The sequence below is a fragment of the Vicia villosa genome, unplaced genomic scaffold (assembly GCF_029867415.1).
Source record: "Vicia villosa cultivar HV-30 ecotype Madison, WI unplaced genomic scaffold, Vvil1.0 ctg.001302F_1_1, whole genome shotgun sequence".
NCBI classification, from domain to species: domain Eukaryota; kingdom Viridiplantae; phylum Streptophyta; class Magnoliopsida; order Fabales; family Fabaceae; genus Vicia; species Vicia villosa.
In genome coordinates, this window is record NW_026705566.1 from 266,723 (window position 1) to 275,844 (window position 9,122).

Genomic DNA, 9,122 nt, shown 5'->3' on the forward strand with positions numbered 1-9,122 from the left:
TAGTGCCAGTTCCGAAGAAAGATGGAAAGGTCAGAATGTGTGTTGACTACCGTGACTTGAACAAGGCCAGTCCAAAAGATGACTTTCCATTGCCACATATTGACATGCTGGTTGATAACACCGCTAAGTTCAACGTCTTTTCCTTCATGGACGGGTTCTCCGGTTATAATCAGATCAAGATGGCTCCTGAAGACATGGAGAAGACATCTTTCATCACCCCATGGGGTACCTTTTGCTACAAAGTGATGCCGTTTGGATTGAAGAATGCAGGCGCAACTTACCAAAGGGCAATGACCACTCTCTTTCATGACATGATGCATAAAGAAATTGAAGTTTATGTGGACGACATGATAGCCAAGTCCAGCACAGAAGAAGAACATATTGAATACCTTTTGAAGTTGTTTCAACGACTAAGGAAATATCAGCTTCGCTTGAATCCTAACAAATGTACTTTTGGGGTTAGATCTGGAAAACTCTTGGGTTTCATTGTCAGCCAAAGAGGTATTGAAGTAGATCCCGACAAAGTCAGAGCTATTCAAGAGATGCCTGCACCAAAGACTGAAAAGCAAGTAAGAGGATTTCTCGGACGATTGAACTACATCTCCAGATTTATCTCTCAAATGACTGCTACATGTGGGCCAATTTTCAAGCTTCTCCGCAAAGATCAAGGGGTTGTATGGACTGAAGATTGCCAGAAAGCGTTCGACAGTATCAAAGAGTACCTGTTAGAACCACCAATATTGATTCCTCCAGTTGAAGGAAGACCATTAATCATGTACCTTACTGTGTTAGAAGAATCCATGGGTTGTATGCTTGGACAGCAAGATGAAACCGGTAAGAAGGAGCATGCCATCTATTACTTGAGTAAGAAATTCACAGATTGTGAGTCTCGTTACTCCATGCTCGAAAAAACATGTTGTGCTTTGGCTTGGGCTTCAAAACGTCTCCGCCAATACATGATCAACAATACCACTTGGTTAATCTCCAAAATGGATCCGATCAAGTACGTCTTTGAAAAGCCTGCCTTAACAGGAAGGATTGCCCGGTGGCAAATGCTGTTATCCGAATATGACATTGAATACCGTGCTCAAAAAGCGGTCAAAGGAAGCATTCTCGCCGACCATTTGGCGCATCAACCAATTAATGAATATCAATCTCTCAAGTTTGACTTTCCTGATGAAGATGTCTTGTACTTGAAGATGAAAGATTGTGACGAACCGTTACCAGAAGAAGGTCCTGAGCCTGGATCAAGATGGGGCCTAATTTTTGATGGAGCAGTAAACGCTTTTGGCAACGGAATTAGGGCAATCATCATCACTCCCAAGGGTACTCATATCCCGTTCTCCGCCAGATTGCTATTTGATTGCACCAATAACATCGCAGAATATGAAGCTTGTATCATGGGTCTCGAAGAAGCCATTGACTTAAGGATCAAGATCCTAGACATATATGGAGATTCAGCCCTTGTGATCAACCAAATCAAAGACAAGTGGGAAACTTACCACCCTGGCTTGATTCCTTACAGAGATTATGCAAGACGTCTATTGACTTTCTTCAACAAGGTTGAATTGCATCATATACCTCGAGATCAGAATCGAATGGCAGACGCCTTGGCTACTCTATCTTCCATGTTCAAAGTCAGTCACTGGAATGATGTGCCTAAAGTCAGAATCACGCGCCTTGAAAGGCCCGCCTATGTATTTGCAACTGAAGCAGTCATCGATGATAAACCGTGGTTCCACGACATCAAACGCTTCCTTCAAACTCAAGAGTACCCGCTTGGGGCATCAAACAAAGATAAGAAAACTCTAAGGAGACTTTCTGGCAGTTTCTTCCTGAACGGAGATGTGCTATACAAAAGAAACTTCGACATGGTTTTGCTCAGATGTGTGGATAGACACGAAGCAGACATGTTAATGCATGAAGTGCATGAAGGGTCCTTTGGAACTCATTCAAACGGGCATGCAATGTCCAAGAAGATCTTAAGAGCAGGTTACTATTGGTTGACAATGGAATCTGATTGTTACAAACACGTGAAGAGATGTCACAAGTGCCAGATCTACGCAGATAAGATCCATGTGCCACCGACTCTACTCAACGTTCTCTCATCTCCGTGGCCTTTCTCCATGTGGGGTATTGACATGATTGGAATGATCGAACCGAAAGCTTCAAACGGTCATCGTTTCATCTTGGTAGCTATTGATTACTTCACCAAATGGGTCGAAGCAGCATCTTACGCCAATGTTACAAGACAAGTGGTGGTGAGGTTTATCAAGAATAACATCATTTGCCGATATGGTATTCCCAGCAAGATCATTACTGACAATGGTTCAAACTTGAATAACAAGATGATTAAAGAATTGTGTGAGGAATTCAAGATTGAGCATCATAACTCTTCTCCTTACAGACCAAAAATGAACGGCGCAGTTGAGGCTGCTAACAAGAACATTAAGAAGATCGTCCAGAAAATGGTCGTCACTTACAAAGACTGGCATGAAATGCTGCCATTTGCTTTACATGGGTATCGTACTTCAGTGCGTACTTCAACAGGGGCAACTCCCTTTTCTCTAGTATACGGCATGGAAGCTGTGCTCCCCGTAGAAGTTGAAATCCCATCAATGAGAGTCCTCATGGAGACTAAGTTATCAGAGGCTGAATGGTGTCAAAGCAGATACGATCAGTTGAACTTAATCGAAGAAAAACGTATGACTGCTCTATGCCATGGACAGTTATACCAAGCAAGGATGAAACAAGCTTTCAACAAAAAGGTTCGACCTCGTGAATTTCAAGAAGGCGACCTCGTGCTTAAAAAGATCTTGTCTTTTCAACCAGATTCTAGGGGCAAATGGTCTCATAATTACGAAGGCCCGTATGTTGTCAAAAGAACATTTTCTGGCGGCGCCATGATTCTTGCAACCATGGATGGTGATGAACTCCCACATCCTGTGAATGCTGATGCAGTCAAGAAATACTTTGTCTAAAAAATACAAAAGAACAGCTCGGTAAGTTGAAAACCCGCAAAGGGCGACTTAGGCAAAAATGAGCGTCTCGGTGGACTGAAAACCCGAAAGGGCGGTCCAGGCAAAAATTAGAGACAATAAACAGAAAAAATTCATCCTGGTAGATTGAAAACCTGAAAGGGCAATCTAGGCAAAAATTAGGGATTTATGACAAAGTAACTGCATCAGTCTGTACTTCGTCACCTGAAGAGTCTGTACTTCATTAGAGGATTTTCAATCAAATCATCGCCAATCTGAAGCGACAAGCACAGTTGGAACTCAAAGTTGTTAAGGGAATAGTGGTTATTGCTTTCAATGTAGCCTTTTCCGCATAATTACCATTTCCAACTTTTGTAAATACTCCATGGAATCACGCCTTTAGCTAATTTCCATCCTATTAAATAAATTTGAGCCTTGTGCCCCTTTGTTTGCAATCTTTAATTTCTTTCAGTTTGCAAAATGACGCTTTAATTATGTTATTCATTTTTGAAAGAAAAAGAGAAAAATAAGTTTTAAATGAATTTACTTCACTTTTTCAAAATAAAAGCGAAATTTTCCTTTGAGTCGTGAACAACAGAAGGAACATCAACAGCTATCTCCATAGGATGAATCAAAGATTATGATAGGAAAAGTTCTTCTATCCCCAGTGAAGAAGCTCTTCTATCCCCAGTAATGAAGATTTTCCATCTCCAGTGAAAAGGTTCTTCCGTCTCAATGAGAAAAGATGCTTATCTTCCCCAGAGAAGTTTAAAACATGCAACACCATTCATCACCTGTGTTATCTACACCGTGTTGAAGAACATTTGCCAAGTATCTGGTTGTATTGCGACGTCGGTCCCTCTCCAGTATACTTCTTTGTCTGTCAGTATCGTCAGCATGCATGCTACATTCATGACATTCATCATTCATACATATTTGCATCATTTATGCATTCTTGCATTTTTCAATGTATGCTTTAAAATCACTTGTTTAGGATATATCTATCCTCAAAAAAAAAAAGAAAAAAAAGAAACAGATATGGGCGTGTCATCTCTCAAGTAGGTCGTCACCCATAAGCAGAAATAACTTCTTCTTTTTCCAGTTCCCCACTGAGATCATTCCTCGTGGAAGAAGGTTGCTTCAGTTTCTCCTCTCAAAACAAAGGAGAGAATCCCCATTTGAGTTCATTCCTCATGGGTACAAAGTCTTGTTTGACTGTCTCTTTCCAATTCATTCTTGGTTAGAACCTTGTCTTTACCAAAGATTCAAATTCCGATTCCTCAAATAGAGTCGTGAAAAAAAAAGACAATAAGCAATAGTCTCATCATCTGAGCAGCTTATGTCTCTTTCAAAAGGCTTTTCCTCTCTAGGAAATCAATCGTGAAGACCATTTGACAATCAGGGCCTTATTACTGTTCACAAGGCTGAATGACCAGTAATTCCCCTAACAAAGTCTCCAGAATCATTTTATCACTCGGCTGATAATTGATCATGTCTTCAAAACCGCTATCACGAGGCTGGTAGTCGGTACCCTTTTGTTCTGGTTATATTATTAACATGTCTATCACAATGCTGATAGTCGGTAATATTAACCGAACCTTTGAAACTCTTTTTACCTTGTCAAGTCTATCACAATGCTGGTAGTCGGTAATACAGTTTCATACCTTCCACCTTCGCATTATTAAACAAGTCTATCCCCATGCTGATAGTCGATAATGTTGATAGGTAAGCTTTTCTTACAAAGCTATCATTCCCCGGTGAAACATACATTTGCTTTCCCGAAAAGACAAAACGGATTCTCTTCCTAAAACGGATTGAGACATCCTTCCCGATCTCTTTTCCCCAGTGGAGTCAGTCTTGATATTCCCTCGGTAAAGATATCCTTGCATCATTCGCAATTTTGGTATCTTAGGTCCAAAATTTGCGTCTTCTGATATTTAAGTCTCTTCCACCCTATCAAAACGAAGATTTTCAATCTTCATGTCTCAGGTTGAAGAAACTTAAATAGGGGCATCTGTCATACCCCAATTTTTGACCTAAGATACCACCTCATATCATTGCATATGCATCATTTGCATCTCTAACAAATTGCATAGCTTGTGTTTGTTACTTGTGACTCAGCAGGATTTAAACAAGAAATCACTCATCAGTACAAGCAACAATCAACTAGGGTTTTGTTCTCCCTTCATCTCAAATGAATCATCTTCATCAATAATCAACATTTGGTCCTCAGAGATTCATTTCAGCAAGCTCAAAGGCTCTGAATCGACCAAACTAGGGTTTTGACTGAAGACAGTATACTCCTGACTTTTGCTCAGGATTTGATCTAATGACTTGGGACATGACCTCAAGACCCCAAGTATATCATTTTGACCTAATCCATTGGCTCAAGACATCTCCTACACAAGGATTGATCAACAGTGAAATTTCAAATCATCAGATTAGGGTTTTGAACTATCAGGGACTAAAATCAGGGATCACATTTGGGAAACCCTAAAAATCCCCAGGAAGTCAATCAAATGTTTCAATCATCTTCAAATAAAGTGTGCCATATCCATTTGTGTGATTCAAGAGTTTTGATTGGAATCTATTTCAAGATTTTGGCCTATGGATTCATCATGGTGAAGAATTGATTCATATGGATTATTTGAAAGTTGGTACAAGTTTGAAATAATTCACGGAAATTTCGCCAAAATTGCAAGAAATATCTTTTAGTCCATTTGTTGAAAGATTATTTCAAGTATGGTTTAAAACCATAAATTCAAGAATTAAAAGTTCATTGGTGCAAGAACATTTTTCACATTACTTCAAGGACTTTTCTTTCAAGAATATCCAACATTCATGGTTCATACAAATTTATCCAAGATTCTAAAGGAAATTCAAGTGGAGTGTCTTTACATGAACAAATTCCAATTTTCAAATGAATTACAAAGGAACTTTATCTAAAGTTCAAGAATTACAAAATTCTATTCATTTTCAAGAATACAAGTTCATACAATTTTAAAGTTGGAATGAATTGGAAATTACAAGAAAAAAGAGAAAAACTACAAAGACATTCTTGAAGACTTTCTTCAATCTTCAAATCTCCATTCTTGGAATTCAAGTTTCTTCATTCTTTCTTCAAAGAATACTCATGTCACATGAAAAAAAAAAGAAACAAAAAGGGGTGAGATTAGCAAAAAGTCCAATAAAAGAAATAATTCAAAAAGAAGAGATAATTCAAGACAAAAAGGAATCAAAGAGAGATTTTTCTTCCACTTGCATGATTCATATCATAAGAAATATCTTTGCATAATGACATGGAGAATATTCTTATTCTTATTCTTATTTTCTCAATGATTACAATCTTGCCAATCAAGTTAATTTTTATGCCAAACACATCCTAAGCTTTTCCTATAAATAGAGGTGTTCTCTTCATTGCAAAACACACCAAAGCAACCTTAACTACTTGCTTTTTTCACTCCTCCCTTTTCTCTCATAATTTTCAAAGTTTCTTAGTTCCATAGTTTGAAAAGGAGTGAGAAGTAGTTCATACCTTAGTGGAGAGTTCCAACTTGAAGTCCATCTTCAAGTCTCCCTAATATCCAAAGAGGTGGTATCATCTTCATCAAAGGATCCTACAACAACAAGCAAAGTTGTTAGGAAAATTGTTAGTAACAATTCAAGGTTGTTAGTAACAATAAGGAATTCAAGGCATACCTTCAACAATAATCCGGCGAAAGTCTCCTCGCCGTAGCAATAATTCGTGATGAATTTGAAGCCGTAACAGCAACGTAGCAGCGGTTCAGATTCGCGACTCAGAGTCAACAATCACTTAGAACAGAAACGCAGCAAACGTAGAGGCAGAATTTCAGAAGCAGAATCGATACGTACCTCGGTGATAACCGGCAAAAATCTCCTTGCCGCAAGTAAGTCGATTTCATCTTCACTCTCAAAATTATTGATAATAGTTGCTGCAAATATACTCTTGCTTATCATCTAAGAATTGAAAACAGCAAGATTTTGAGTTATAGTTACTATGTCATAAGAAAAAAATGAAGCTTTACCATAAAAACAAAATTGAAGTTAAAACCTGAGTTTGTCTTCAATCACATGAACCAAAAGTTGTTGTTGCTCCGAGAAAGAGAATCGAGAGAGACATACAGCCTTCCGTTGAGAGAGCACCGCAAGAGAGACTGAGAGCAAATCGTGAGAGAGACCAAGAGTGAACCGAGGGAGAACCTGAAATTGTTGCCGTGAGAAGAGCAAAACGAGAGGGCTTCGGTTGTTGTTGTTTAATGGAGAACGAGAGAGAGATGACGAGTGGGAGAAAGAAATGGAGAGAGGGATTTGTGTTGTTGATTGTTCGGTGAAGGGAATTGAGAGCAAGAGGAAGAGTTTTGTTCCTCCATTGTTACTGTTAGCGTAAGAAAGATAGAGAAAATTCAGAGAAAAATTGAGAAGGAGCGTTGCCTCTTTTCTCAATTGTGTTTAGGGTTTTCCAACCCGTGTGTGTTTTAGGAGATGGGGCGGATCCGGGTCACACTGACCCGACCCGGTCCGGCCCCAATGTTTTTTATTTTATTTCAGTTTCTTAAATTAATTTGGGCTGTACCTCCCTTTTCAGTTTAAAACCCCCTGGCCCATTCAATTAAGTTTTTTTTAACTAATTCTCTTTTAATCTTTTCTATAAATATTTTCATGAGATTTAGTATTTTATTTTAATATAGGATTTATTTTTCTTTTCTAATCCTTATTGAAAAAAAAACAACAAAAAAAATATATATTAGATGCATATTTAAATTTGTGTTTCTAATTATTTTCTCTTTTCATGAAAAAAAACTACAAAAAAATATCTTCTTTTAGAATTAATTTTTATTTGAGTTTGATATTTTCATATTATTTTGTGTAATTAATCATTTAAGTTTCTATTTGATTACTGTTGCACATCACTTGAATTTTCTAACTTCATCCGAGACTTCGAGATTATTTCTCTGTTGTTCTCTGTTTGTTTGGTTTTCCATTTGCTGTAGAATTCCATAAACAATTACTGGATGATCGTGGAATGCTGTAAGCTGTGAGCTTATCCGACGTTCTATTTTGCTGGTGTGGATGCTTAATATCTGTTGAGATCCTAATTTATTCCAAGCACATCACTTGAGGGTCACGGTAACACCTCAAACTCAGAAATCCAATTTTCTCATTCTTCGAGGTAAGCCTAAAACTCAATCAACTGTTTTCATAACAGTAATCAAATCATTTTCAAAAACCATCCACCCTGTTTTATGAAAATAAAACAGGGGCCTCTCGAATATTAGAGAGTATAAGACCCACTCCCTTTCCTTTTTTATACAGTTTTTCTTTGTACAGAAAACTCTTTCAAAACAATACTTTTCAAACTGTTTTCAAAACAACAAACGACGCGTCTGTAAATAAAACCATCCACCATGTTTTATAAAATACCACGGGCCTCCATGTAGGTATAAGTCCCAAGCCCCTTTTGTACATACCCACTCAAGTACATGAAATTAGGTATTTCATTGTACGCCTTTTGTACATATCTCAATCAATCTGTTTTTTTTAACTTTGAATAACAAACCAAAAATGAAGGTTTCTTTAAATCTTCCCAAAAAATATCATGGGCCTCCATGTAGGTATAAGTCCCAAGCCCCTTTGTAAATACCTGTTTACATAGCTTTGAATAAATTCAAGTGGACCTCTCCCCGAGTGTGAGTCCCGAGCCCCTGTGTATACAAATGGATCATGCTTACAGGTATATTTCCTTCATAAACTCCATTATATACACACACTTTGTCATATATGTATAACTGTTCATATTTGTTCATGTACTTGTTCATGTTTGTTCGTATTTGTTCATACTTGTGATTGTGTTATATATGCTTGTTCAACTTAGTACAACACTAGGTTCCCCATAGCCTCCTATTGGGCTTCGTGCAAAGAATCTCCACTAGTTTAGGTTAGGACATAGAGTATGGTTTCCCGGTGAAATCGCTCTAAGAGCTCAAACCAACTATACCATGCCTCCCCTTGGGCTTTGTACAAACGAGTGACCCTCCCATAGCCTCCTCTTGGGCTTACAATGCAAGGACCCTGGATTGTCCCTCCCATAGCCTCCTCTTGGGCTTACAATGCAAGAACCCTCGG

At 38.2% G+C, this 9,122-nt stretch overlaps 1 long non-coding RNA gene across 1 annotated transcript; it reads right to left on the minus strand.

Moving 5' to 3' along the window:
* Positions 1-5,934: 5,934 nt before the first annotated feature.
* On the minus strand, positions 5,935-7,430 carry LOC131634462 (uncharacterized). Its single transcript, XR_009293546.1, has 3 exons — positions 7,051-7,430; positions 6,678-6,956; positions 5,935-6,595 (listed from the first exon to the last, which is right to left on the minus strand). It is a non-coding gene; the product is annotated as an uncharacterized LOC131634462 (long non-coding RNA).
* Between the last annotated feature and the right edge of the window lie 1,692 nt (positions 7,431-9,122).